Source organism: Eubalaena glacialis, chromosome 19, assembly GCF_028564815.1.
Source record: "Eubalaena glacialis isolate mEubGla1 chromosome 19, mEubGla1.1.hap2.+ XY, whole genome shotgun sequence".
NCBI classification, from domain to species: Eukaryota; Metazoa; Chordata; class Mammalia; order Artiodactyla; family Balaenidae; genus Eubalaena; species Eubalaena glacialis.
In genome coordinates this window covers 1865227-1878275 of record NC_083734.1, presented here as the reverse complement: position 1 = coordinate 1878275, position 13049 = coordinate 1865227, and the positions used below count along the sequence as shown (strand labels likewise).

Below are 13049 nucleotides of genomic sequence, written 5' to 3'. Positions count from 1 at the left end.
GCCAGGCAGACCCTGACCCCTTCTTGGCCTGCATCCCCATAGGGTGGGGGCTCACACGACAGGCCAGGCCAGTCGGGCCGGATGACTTATCTCCCCAGTCCTGTGTGAGTGGCTCTGCCCGGGTAGGTGGGCAAACAAGCCCAGATCTGTTAAGGAGTGAAGTGGCAGGGCTGGGACTCGGCCAGGCTGACTCCAGACGCCTGTCCACACACAGTGGCACTCCCTGCTCCGGGGCCACCCAGCCTGGGCTGCTCCAGCCACCTATCTCTGCCCAGAGCACTGGCCTGGCCTGCGGTCCCCTCCTCCCCCTCCCTCTCCCCCTCCCACCAGCCGGCTTCCCTTCTGAGCCGCCAATCTACAACCACACAAAGCCCTGTTTGTTTGCTTTCTCTGCTGCTCCCCCTGGATCCGATGTCTTTCTCTGCTACCTGCCGGCCTGGCTTCCTCTCCATGCTGCCTTCCCAGCCTGCTGAAGGGAAGGAGGGGCCGACCATACAGCAAGCCCTGCCTCGTGGCCACCCCATCGTTCCTAGAATCCACCTCCTTAGTGCTGGAGGCTGGGGACCAGCCAGGGCGATCTGACTGAAAATGGCTTTGCAGCCCCCTCACTGCCTCTCAGAATGTAGGGTGTCTTCTGGGTGGAGCAGGAGAGATGCCTGCAGCCAGGGGCTGGGACAGGGGGAGGGGAGCCAGAGCGGTCCAGCCAACCTCCCCTCTCCTTTTGTGAGCAAGGCCTGTTTTGTTTGTCAATCAGGAAGGCTGCCCCTGACTTCCCAGCAACCCAAGGGGGCTGCCAGAGATAAGGAGATGAATGGGACCAGGAACGCCAAATTCGAGGAGGCAGAGGGACGCCCCAGTTTCATGGCCTTCAGCCACCCTCACTCTTTCTGGGGGTCCACAGCCTGCACTGGGAGCCTGGCTTGGTAGGTGCCCCCTCAGTGCCCACCCTAGGCAGGCAGCTGGGCAGACCCCTCAGCATGGCAGGCACCCTCTGCAGTGTCTTGGGAAGCCCCATCGGCCTGAGCTGAAACAAGGCTTTCACAGGCAAAGAAAAATAAACACCCGCATTCCACACCACCTTTTCTACCTGCAGAGTGGGGCTGCCCTCTCTCCCGGTTCAAATAAAGAAACCCAACACCGATACTGCACAGAGATACCACAATCTCGCCTGGTTCCTTCTACCCAGGGCTCTTTCATTACGCCCTGCCGCGCTGGGTGGCCCAGGGCAGGTCCTAACCTCCCTGGGCCTCCCTCTTCCCCTTCCTGTGCCCTTCCATGCAGAGTTTAACCCTTACAGCAACTCCAGGGTAAAGGTGTGGTTATGCCCGCTTGACAGATGAAAGGAAGCTCCAATTTCCAGAGACTAAAACTGCTCCGGTCAGAATTCAAGCCCACTTCTGACTCTAAAAAGTTCCCACCAGGTCACAGTACTATCTCACAGTCAGAGATTATCTGCTGACTGGATGAGTGACCACCATGAGGAGGTGAGCGAGCAGCAGGCAGGGCCTGGCTTTGGCGCCCAAGAGATGTGGTTTCCAATCTCAGCTCTGCATTTGGTCGCTGTGTGACCTCATGCAGGTCACTTAACCTCTCTGAGCTTCAGTTTCCTTGATAATCTGTATGAGGCGGTTAATAAGGCTTAGAGAGGACCACCCAGTGCCAAGCACAAAAGCAGGCACTCATTAAATGATGGCTTTGCTCCATGATCCCTCTCAGCAGCCAAAGAGCCAGGCATACACTTATTAGAGGAACCAGGCCTCTCGCACCTCTGCTTTCCCCCATCTGGCCCTGCTGCCGGGCATGCCCCGTCACCATCTCTGGCCCTCTGGAACGCTCAAGCTGAGCTCCCCAGGCTCCTGTCCTGTCCAGGAGACCAGGGCCTCTCTGTTTAATCTGCCAGGGAGGGGGCCCCAGAGGTCAATGTCACCCTAAGGGAACAAAGCCAGCTCCGTCCACATCCTGCTGGACTCGACAAGAGAGAGCCACTCAGTTAAGTCTGATCTGGCAAAACATCTGTTTTTAGTGCTATTTTGGGCCATGGTGAGGATTTTCTGTGCTCCTCTCAAAGGTACCCTAAACCGAATTCCTCTCAAAGGTACCCTAAACTGAATTCCTTCCCATCTCCCCCATCCCTATCTGTGTTTGAAATGAAAGTATTGTTCTTCCTCTTCTTTTTTTCCTGCTTCTCTTTCCCACCTATCAGATGGATGCAAATGAGGGAAGGGGCAGAGCTGGGACCCCTCGGAGGGCAGCACTCCCCCCACCCCCAACCAGTCCCCCAGAGCACAGCATGCTAGGAGACGCAGTTGCCTCAAACCAGGCAAAGCAGAGAAGTCCTCGGCCTTCCGGTTCTGGAAGCCCTGAGGCTGGGTCATTGTCTGCTGCCGCCCCAGACACACACCAGGCGTCTGCCCCTCCCACCACACACCTTTGCCTTTCTGCTTCTCTGCCTTTGCTTGGGCTGCACCCGCGCCCCCGGCCTGGAAGCCCTCCCCCAAGGCCTCCCCTGCGAGGAGCGCCTTCTTAGCTGCAACACGATCACAACTGAATCCACATCTATGAATCATGTCTTTCAGGTCCGCTCACCTACGGGACTGTGGGCTTCAAAAGGGCAGGGGCGGCGCCATGTAGTCACCCGTTTCTCCAGGGCAAGGCAGCTCAAACCCCATCAGCACTGTTGACATTTGGGGCCAGGTAATTTGTTGCGGGGGGGGGGTGGGGGTGGGGTGGGTGTCCTGTATATCCCAGGATGCTGAGCAGCATCCCTGGCCTCGACCCACTGGATGCCAGCGTCCCCCCCCCCCCACCCCGTGAAGACAACCAAAAATGTCTCCAGACGCTGCCTAACGTCCCCTGAGGGACAAAATCACCCACAGCTGAGAACCACTGCCCTGAGGCCTGGCACCCCGCCCCCCAAAATGAGTGAATGCACGACTCTCCCTTCCTCCCCCAACAGAAAGAGTGATTTTTATTTTACCTCTTTTCCTCTTATCATAATCATGTACAAATTTCATTTTCCCTAGCAGACCAGAAGCTTCCAGAATACAGGCCCATTTGACCTCAGCTGTGTATCAGTGCTGATCACCAGTTACCATTTTGCTGCAGGAATAACTCTCAAAGCATCAGAGAGCACCCGACTAAAACCCAGTTCTGCTCTCCCTTCCGCACCATGCCCTGGGCTCCCGTGTGACTTTGCTTCAGCAGCTAAGCTTGCCTGGGCCTCAAAGTCTCTGCAGCATTGTAACAATTCTTTGTCCTATTAGCTAGTGGGAGGGTTACAACTTCACACCTCTAAGGAGCCGTAGTGCCCAAGAAGAAATCTTTCAGATGGTTTTTAATTTACATTTTCTGAGAATTATTATTACTAATAGGCAACGTCATTAAGCACTTTGCTATGTGCCAAGTACAGCCGAGTGCTTTACAGGCATCATCTCATTCAATCCTCTTAAAAGGGAAACGATGATGTCGGTACTATTGTTTCTGCTGTCTATAAGTGAGGAAAGAGAGGCCCAGGGAGCTGGAGCAACCTGCCTGAGGACATCCAGAGGTGGTCTGCTGGCCTCTGGCAACTGAGGATGTCAATCAGAAAACCCGTTCAGCTTCAACCCTTGATACTGAAATTACTTTTCGAAGTCTGAAGCCCGCCTGGTGCAGGCAGAGTTAGACCTTCCCAGGTGGACAGGCTTCACCCACTGGGCTCCTGCTGCAGATACCCGGCCCCAGGGCCGCACGGAAGGTCTGACTGGAGAGGTACCTGGCGCAGCGGCCTGCCTGGGCCGGGGCTTGGGGGCGGGGCTCGGAGGGCTGCCACCCCCTTCCCGGGTGTCACCCCTCTCCGGAAGGCCCTGGCTGGACTGCCTTCCCTCAGTGCCGAGCAGGTGCTGAGATTCTTCAGGGCAGGAATAAAAAAGAACCATCCTCGAGCACCTTCTGTGTACTTCTATGTATTAAAACAGGCTCTGTCTTAAGAATTTTATCTGCATCAACTCACTAATTCTCCCAACAACCCTAGGAGGCAAGGGCTGCCATTTCCCCCATTTTACAGATGAGTAAAGCAAATAAGTAACTTGTCTGAGTTTGCAAGCGGCAGAGCCAGAATGGGAACCCAGGCAGCTGAACTCTGAAAGGTGTTCACGGCCAAAAAGTCTGTGTTTACGGCTGTGTTCCCAGCACCCTGGTGTGCGGGAGATACTCAGTATGTGATTTATGAATGAATGCACAAAGAAATGAATGAGTTTGTGGTTACACTGCCGCCCAAGTCCACCTACAGCACCGGGGCAAAGCCCCTTTGCAAACAGAAACTCTGGCCGGAAAACTGTAATTCTCATCTGCCCCACCGGGTGACAGAGACACGCAATCCATCCACCTCAGCCTGGCTGGGGAAGGAACAGGCACCAAACTCCTGGTTTTGGCCAACGTCGCCGCAGGGAAGGCTAGGGGAGGAGTGATAACAGCGACCCCTTCCCCCACAGTCCTTCAGCAGAAAGAGTACTGGTCCCTGCTGAGTCCACGCGCCAGCAGCCAGGAGGGGCCTGTGACTGTGCCCGTTTCAAAGGCGGGGAGACAGAGCCCCTGAAAGGACGGTGGCACCTGGATGTGAACCCGGGCTGGCCTGTGTTTCTGACCCCATGCTTTCCAGATCACAGAGCACACTGAATGCAGCAATTACCGCCCCCTCTCGGACAGGAGGGGAAACGTGCTGGGGCGGTGGGGGCGACGGGGGAGGGGGGATGGAGAGGGCGTGACTTTCCTGAAGCAGCAGCTGGAACTCAAACCCTGTCCTGATTCCAAACCCAGGGCCGCTCCCCTGCTCAGCCGTGCTGCCCACACTGGACTGAGGCATGTCTCCAGGGAGGGGACGGGAGGAGAGGGGGCCAAATGCGGCGTAGTCTGCACCAGCTCCCTTGGGACCCCCAGCCTGGGGCCCGTCCTCACCCTGAGGGGCCCCAGCCCCCCCACTGGGCCCCTACACCTCCTAACTGACAGCTCCCCTCCAGGCTTGCGGGACCCCTTCCCCCTGAGGCCGATCACCATGCAGAAACTGGACGCCTGCTGTCCACCGGCCCTGAGCATCTCAACTCCGGGGCCGGGGAGCCCAGGGCCAAGGGGAAGAAACGTGGCGGGGAGGGGGTGTCTGCTGGGTGAGCGACGATCGGCTGGTCACGCCACAGCCCTGGTGCTCCTGGCCCGTCCTTCTGTCCTTCCTGACTAGGCGTCCTTTCCCACGTCGCCCTCTCCTCCTCCTCCCCATCCGCCCCACCGGTGTCCCACCACCACACACACTATCCACAGAGATTCGAGAACCAGTAGAGCAAAAGCTCTCCTCCGGCAGCCGAGCCTCATCTGCACCTCCAGCTGCTGGCACCCACCCTGGTGTCACATTCCAGTCTCGGATCCCGGTGACCCACCCAGGCACCGGGCACGGCTCTGCCTCAATCCCGGGAAACAGGACGAGCCAGTTTCTCCTCGGCCCCCCAGAAGGAGCAGGGGCCCCTCTCTGGCCTTGCCGGTCTCCTCTGAGGGTGATGAACAGAATCCCCTGACTGGCGCCCCAAGAATCCCCAAGATCCCACAGGGGCCCCCGAAACAATGCTGGGCTCCCCCGCCCCACCTCACCCGGCCCTTCCTGCCGGGAAGACTTCTGAGCGCCCTGCGCCCCCGGCCTCACCCTTGGAGCTGGGGCCGCAGAGAGGAGGCGGCTGAGCTCTGGGCCTGGATGCCGTGGCCTCCTGGGGAGGACAGACACCGACAGAATTACCGATAATTCTGTGATAAACGCTATGCCTCAGCCGTAGACAAAGGGAGATGACTCAGTTCTGCCGTGGAGGTCAGAGAAGGAGGGGACAGGACGTCTGTTTGGGTCTCAGGACGCAGGGAGGAAGGTGAAGGGCAGCCCAGGTGGAAGGAACAGCTTGGGCCAACGTACAGAGGCAGTAATGCCAGGGCTGCATCCTGGGAGGGGGCTCGGCTGTGGCAGGAGGGGACGGGGCTTGAGTGGGGCCAGAGCAGGCGGAGGACCAGAAAGGCCCGCACGGCGTGGGAAGGACTCCAGAGCAGATCTTGATTCAGAGGGCAGCAGGAGCCCCGGGGAGTCACTGCCGTGGTTGAGAAAGGGCACTCTGCAGTGTGGCCCACGCTGGGAGGGGGCAGGATGGAGGCAGGGAGGCCAGTGAGGAGGCCGCGGCAACAGCTAGCCTCTCCCACCACGTTCTTTCTGAGCCAAGTCCTCCCTCCTGGCCACAGGACACCGGCCATGCCCGCTGCAGCTGCCGAAGGATCGTTGGTGTGTTCCCTTTGCCAGCAACGCCCCCTCATCACCTACCTGTGCTCCAAGCACCTGCTCCAAGCCCCCTCTGCCAGGAAGCCCCCACCTCCACAAAGCCCCAACTCTGGTCAAGTTGGGACGTACTCACCCCTGGATCCTAAAGCTCAGGCTACCTGCCCGCCATCCTGGAACTGGCTTCCGTGGTCCCCTCTGCCCCTCCCCGCGTGACCAAGTCCCGCCAAAGACACCGACCCACTCCTTCCCTCGTTGTCCCCAGAACACCTGCCAATGCTTCCGTGCGAGGCCCTGCTTCCTGCCAAGACCTGGCACGAGCTCCCACTTGTCCCCTTGGGTACCATCTGGTTCTCACCCCTGGGCTGTGACCTTGGAGGCAGGTGCGTTAAGCACAGGACTTTGAAACGGTGGGCCCTTGGAAAATACCTGGTGGGCCAGTAAGCCCAGGTGCCTCTCCCGAAGGAACGCTGCCCGGTGTGCAGGGCTCCGCCTGGTCCTGCCTGCGGAGCCACACGTCGCTGGGGGGACATCCCTGCCCAGCCACAGGCGCCATTAAAGCAACGAGGTGCAAACGTGGACGGCCATGGGAAGACAGTGGTGATAATAATGGTGACAGTGGCAGCTAACGTTTATTGGGACAAGCACTGTTCTCAGCTTCACGGGTTGACGTGGACTCACTCGCTTGTTAAAGCTTCACCACAGTCCTGTGAGGCTGGTACTGTTATTACCCCCGTTGCACAGATGGGGACACAGAGGCACAGAGAGGTGAACAACTCATTAAGGACGTGGTGGAGCCAGGAGTTACCCAAAGCCTTGCCCTGGAGCACCCCACCTGTGACCCCGCCAAGACAACAGGAAGGAAAAGGGAGCTGACCACTAAGGGCCTGAGGGGCGGTCTCGTTTGGGGTAAGAGGAAACTATGTATTTGTGTATATGATACATGTATGCATAAGAGAACAGCAAACCATATTCAAGGTGTTAACTGGGGTTACCTGGGGAGCACTTTTACTCTGTGTACTTCTGGGTTATTTGCACTGTTCACAATGAAAACAAATCCATGTCTTACCTGAGTAATTCAAAAAGAAGAAATTGAGAGAAGCTGTCAGGGCCTCAATTAATGTTTGTTGAATGAATAGAAGGCAGACTCATTTTCTAGGCTTGTTTTTTCAAACTCTGGGTAGGACCCATTAGTGGATCATGAAATCAATTTAGTGGGTCACAGAAAGCAATTAAAAAAAAAACAAAAAACCAAATAGACTAGAACAAAAAGTATCAAACCGGGGTACATAACAGAGTAAAGAGCTATTTCACTAAACTTTTTTTTCCGTTACACACAGTGGGCGTGAATGGAATTGTGACCTAAAATGCATTTCTTACTATAGGTCACAGCTGAGGGTTTGGAAGCCACAGTCCAAACTAAAGAGTCTAAGGAGGAATAAGCAGGGTCCCTGCCTGCAGGGGCCTCCTGGTCCACAGGGAGAGAAAGACCGTTACGGAGCGGGTGACCCCCCTCCCCTCTGTTTAGGAAGCTACAGAAGCTTCTGGCTGTTGGGAAAGGTCGCACTCAGCCCACTCCATACTCGGCTTCTGGGGCCGGGATCACCCCTGGACACATTCTCCTTCTTTCCAAGCCTCTTGCCTGTCAGAGCCTTTGCCACAGTTTTGGGGCTGAGCCTCCCCCAAACCAGAATGTCTATGTCCACTCCTCTGTGTTACCCAGAAGGCCACTTTTCCTAAGGACTCCCTTCTGGACACTCCTGAGGCCCTCACTGTCAAGGGGGAGGGGTGGGAAACTAGAAGATTCCTTTCCAGCTTCCAGATCCTGAGGCCACGTCCCAGGGAAGCCTCTGGAAATGCAGCTGTGTGGTCAGTCGGGAGGGGCCTCCACTGAGTCTGCAGCGAGGGCTGCCCCCACCCAGGGTGCGCCTGACCCCAGGCAGAGCCAGGTCTGAATGGAGGATGCGGTGTGGGGAGAGAGGCAGAGCCCCCAGCCTGGGGCTCCCACGGCGCTGGCGCCTCCACATCAGAACTCGCCTAACCCACCCCGCCTCCCCTCCCCGGGCAGCAGACAACTAAAAAAAGATAAAATAAAAAGAAGTAATTCCCCTGCTCTGACGTCAGCGCGAGGTCTTAACAGCCCAACAGCGGCATGAAACTGGATTGCAACCAGATGTAATGCCCTTGAATCCTCAACACGCCGCTGCGTTGGAAGACAAATGGGGGGGGGGCACTCTGGGTGGAGGGAACCGTGAGAGTCCCGCATGGGTCCCGGACCGGAGCCTGCGGAAACCCTGGGAAGCCCGGGGCCCGGGTCGCCATTCAGGCGCGCTGCCTCCCCTCCCCCAGCCCCCCAGTAGCGCATTGTTACTCTCGGCAGCCGTCTCCATTCAGGCCCTGAGCCCCAGCGCCGCGCCCGTCGGGGGCTCCCCGAACCAGGGCACGGCTCGGGCCGCACTCCGGCCCCTGGCGTGGATTTGAGGACGACCCAGAGCCCAAGAAGGGAAATAGCTCGCTGGGAAAACGGCCCCAGGAAGCTGGGGCCGCCGCGGCCTCGGGCCTGTCTGGTGTTTCGCTTCCCCTCCGCCCCTCTTTGGCCGCCCCCGGCGACCAAGGCTCCAAATGTCAACCCCGCGTCCTGCAACTCCCCCCCCGCCGCGCTCGGCGACACTGCCTTGCGCCCGGTCCCCGCGTCCTCCTCCCGGGTTCCCTGCCTCCCAGGCGCGGAGGCGCGGGGCCAGGGACCCAACCGGCGCGCCGCCGTCTGTCCGGGGACACGGGACTCGCGTGGCCGGAGCCCCCACCGTGACGTCACCCCGAAAGGCCCGCGCGCCCCGGGCCTGCCCGCGTCGGAGCTCCCCGGCCTCCGGGGCCGCTTCCTGCCGGGTCGCGCGGCCTGCGCACAGGCCCGGGCGCCGCCGCCCGCGAGGGGGCACCGCCGCGGGCTCCGCTGAGAGCCCCGCGCGCCACCCCTCCCCACCACGGCCCTCGCCGTCCCTCGAGGCCCTGGCTCCCACGCCGTGGCCCCGCCAGGCCCCGAGTCCCCCCGGAGAAGTCGGCTCCCCGCCCCCCACCCGGACGCACTCACAAAGCTTGCCTCCGGCCCCGGCGCCGCGCGAACGCCCCGGTCCCCACCCGCACTCGGCTGACCCCCGGCGCCACCGCGCGCACAGCCCCCGCACCCGCGACCCTCGCTCCTCGCGCCCGCACCCCGCAGCTCCCCGGACGGCCATCCGGTGACCTCGCGCCCCCCGCACACAAAGCACTTCCCCGCGCCCGCGCCCCGGCGCTCGGTGCTCACCTCAGCGCGCGCTCACTCGGGGGCCCGGGGTCTGGCGCTGCGACTTCTCTGCCCGGAGACCCGGGCGGCCATGGGGGTCGGGGCGCGGCGGCCCGGCCGGCCAGCAGCCAGGCAGGAAAGAGGGTGGGCCTCGGCGCCCCCTCCTCGAGCCGGCGCTCGGGCGGCGGGCTGGGCGGCCTGCTCGGCGCGCTCTCGCTCCGGCCGCGCCTCGCTCCGCACCTCGCCTTCCGAGCGCAGCCGCGGGCAGGGGCGGCGCCCGGGGCGCGGGGACCGGGCCCTGGCTGCGCACCGCCGGGCCTGCTGGCGTCGCAGGGCCGCGGGGAAATGCGGTCCCCTCCGCGCAGGAAGAGCCGGCGGCGGGCGGCGCGCGGGGGGAGAAGGCGGCGAGAGCGCGAGGAGAAAAGTTCCCGGCCGCCTGGCTGCGCTCGCTCGCTGCCCGGGAGCCAGGTGGGCCGCGCGCCCCGACAGCACCCCCTGGCGGCCCGCGCCCGCCGCGGACCTGGGGGGAGGGGGCTTGGCGGGGGGACTCCGGGGGGCCCTCAAGGACTCGCGGGCCGGGGTCGGGGTCGGGGCCGGAACCTCGGGCGGAGGACGTGGACCGGCACCGGTCTTCAGATGCTCCCAGGCTCTGGCCGGGTCCCTGGGCCAAGCTCCCGCCCTCACCCACCACAGCCCTCCTGTGACCTCCCCTTCACAGTCTGGGAAACGTTCCGACCTCTAAGCTCAGTAGGCCGCCGAGCATGGATTTCTTCACTTACTGGCACCTCGCTGGACGCAAAATCAGCAGAGACAAGTGGTCCTGTCGTCATGGGGCTGGCACCCTGGTGGGCAGAGACAGACAGCAAACAAATGCTTCCACACGTGAGGAAGATCGTTCCAGGGAGTAATGAGCGCTAGTCATTAGTGAAGTGAAGAACAGGGGCTACTTAGCCGGGTGTGGGCAGGGAACTGACCATTCCTGGCAGGGGGAGGAGCAAGTGCAAAGGCCCTGAGGCAGGAGAGAGCAGGGGGACAGGCAGAGCCATAGGGCTCCCAGGGCCTGGTGGGGACCTTGGATGCAATTCTAGTGCCATCGGCAGAGCTTGGGCAAAGGAATGCTGAATGAATGGGTGAGGGAACCTATTATGAGCTTACAGACTCCCTGACTTCCTGCCCCAAAGCCTCCACTCGCCACAGCTGAGGCAGAAGGCCTCCTGCTCCCACCCAGCCTCTGGGGTCTGTTGGTCCCACGAGCAGGGGAGGGTTGTCAAGGAGTCAGGGTCCCGGGAACTTCAGCCTCCTCACCTTAGGTAAGGCCAGGTGGTGGGTACGGTGCTCTTACTCTGTGACAGAGGACTGTCCCCCTGTCTACACGTCCTCTCATCTGAACCTGACACCCACAGCCCCTCCGCCCCCCAGGAGGCAAACCCACCGCTTTTGTTCACGAGGAAACTGAGGCACAGAGCAGTGAAGTCATCTGTCCAGGGTCTCAAGCTAAGGTGACAAGCAAGACCCAAGACCTGCTTCCAACTCAGCCACCACCCCCGAGGGCGAGCTTGACAGCCGGACAGAAGTGGGATAAGAGAGTGCACAGCGTGGTTTTAAGCACAGGTTCTGGGGGAGACAGACCTCGTCTCTAAGTCTGGCTTCTCTGGGCCCAGCTGGGAGGCTTTGGAAAAACCAGTTAACATGCTGAGTCGCAGTTTCCTCATCTGTAAAATGGGGGTAAGAGTAGCACCTACTTCCCGGGGTTCCTGAGGACTAAAGGAGGTGGGAGTGTGGAGCGTCGAGCCCGGAGCCTGGAGGCCGTGAACGCTGTTAGTACTTTAGGTCACAAGCTAGAGGAGGGGGAACGGGCCTTCCATACATCCAGGGGCTTCTACCCCCTGCTGTGTCCGGCCTCCTGCCCTCCCTGCCCTCCCTGCCCTCCCCTGCTCTGGGGAGAACCCAGGGAAGGCCTGGCACCAGGGACCTCAGTGGGCGGTGAGAAGAGGGGGCGTCCCGGGGGGAGGAGGAGATGGCGTGATCTAGGCACTAACCACTGCCATTCTGAGCACTCGTTGTGCACCAGATGCTTTCCGTGGGTGTGAGTTTCCTAGGGCTGCTGCGACAAATGACCACACATTTAGTGGCTTAAAACAACCCAACTTTATTCTTTACAGTTCTGGAGGGCAGATGTCCGAAATCAGCATCAACAGGAGAGTCCATTCCCTGCCTTTTCTAGCTTCTGGAGGCCACGTGCATGTCATGGCTCGTGCCCCCTTGGTGACCTCCAGGAGCCAGAAAAGGCAGGAAATAATTGCTTCTGTTGTCACAGCTCCTGCTTCCTCCCTTGACCTTCTTGCCTCCTCTTATAAGACCCTTGCGATTCCATTCGGGCCACCTGGATAATCCAGGAGACTCTCCCATCTCAAGACCCTAATTTAAGCACACCTACAAGGACCCTCCACCCCCTGTTTTTTTGCCACATAAGGGAACATTCACAGGATCCGGGGATCAGGACCCAGATATCTTTGTGAGCCATTATTCAGCCTCACACTCCATGCATCCTTTCAGTGCTCCCTCATCACAACTCATTTTACAGATGAAAGAATTGAGGCTCAGAGAGGTCAATCCCTCATCCAAGGTCACACAGCAGGTGAGCTTATTCACCTCTCCCATGCATATTAATTGAGTGCCCACCGTGGGTCAGACACTGGGTTAGGTTCTGGGTTGCCATGTAAGAGCTACCTGTGAAAAACGTGCTGTGGAGCCCAGGCACGAAGTGTCGTGACCTGGTCCTGTTGAGGAATTCAGGGAAGGCTTCCTGGAGGAGGTGACCTGTGAGCTGAGATCTGGAGGGTGATCCTTAGGCCTCTTCAGAAGGCTGGGTAGCCCAATTTAGGGAGGGGAGGCTTCTGAGCAGGAAAGTGCTCAGTCCGCTGTGGGCACCATCAGGGGTCGGTCAGCAGAGCCAGCCCCCGGGAGATTTCTGCTGAGAAGCTACTTGTCGTCTTTCGTGGGATGTGGTGGGAGGTAAGGCGGGAGTGGGTCCGCTGCCCAACACAGACACGCAGTAAAGACAGTGTTGCTACAAAGATGTCGAACTTGCAGCCCCGAGGTGGGATCCAGGCTGCGGGCTTGTTTTGAATGGAGAGAAATGTGTCTAAAGATTTTGGAGTTGAAATACCTTTAAGGAATCTAAATTCTTGCGGCCCTACCACTACCAACACCCACATTTAAATCACCGACTGCCCCCAAAGGCACTGGGTTTGAGATATCCTCCCCCCTCCCCAGGGGTCTTAAGACTCAGTTTTGCATCTGTGCCTTGGCCTGGAACTCCCCCTCGGTTTTCTCCTAGGCCAAAAGGAGACAATGACTCCCGGCTGAGGGAGAGAGTTCCCCGGGGCTGGAAGACAGGGAAGCGGGATCCACCTCCGGACAGACTCCCGTGCCCAGAGGGACTGGCTTATTGGTGGCTCGCCTCTGTGGGGACGTCCCCAGTTCAGAAGC

General features: G+C 59.8%; 1 protein-coding gene across 2 annotated transcripts in view; it reads right to left on the bottom strand.

The window, feature by feature from the left end:
• Positions 1–9854, bottom strand: part of RAI1 (retinoic acid induced 1) — a 106171-nt gene extending 96317 nt beyond the window's left edge. For both annotated transcript variants that reach the window (XM_061175531.1, XM_061175528.1), the window contains exon 1: positions 9579–9854. The gene's annotated coding sequence lies outside the window, so the exon portion shown is untranslated. The remainder of the gene's footprint in view (positions 1–9578) is intronic.
• Between the last annotated feature and the right edge of the window lie 3195 nt (positions 9855–13049).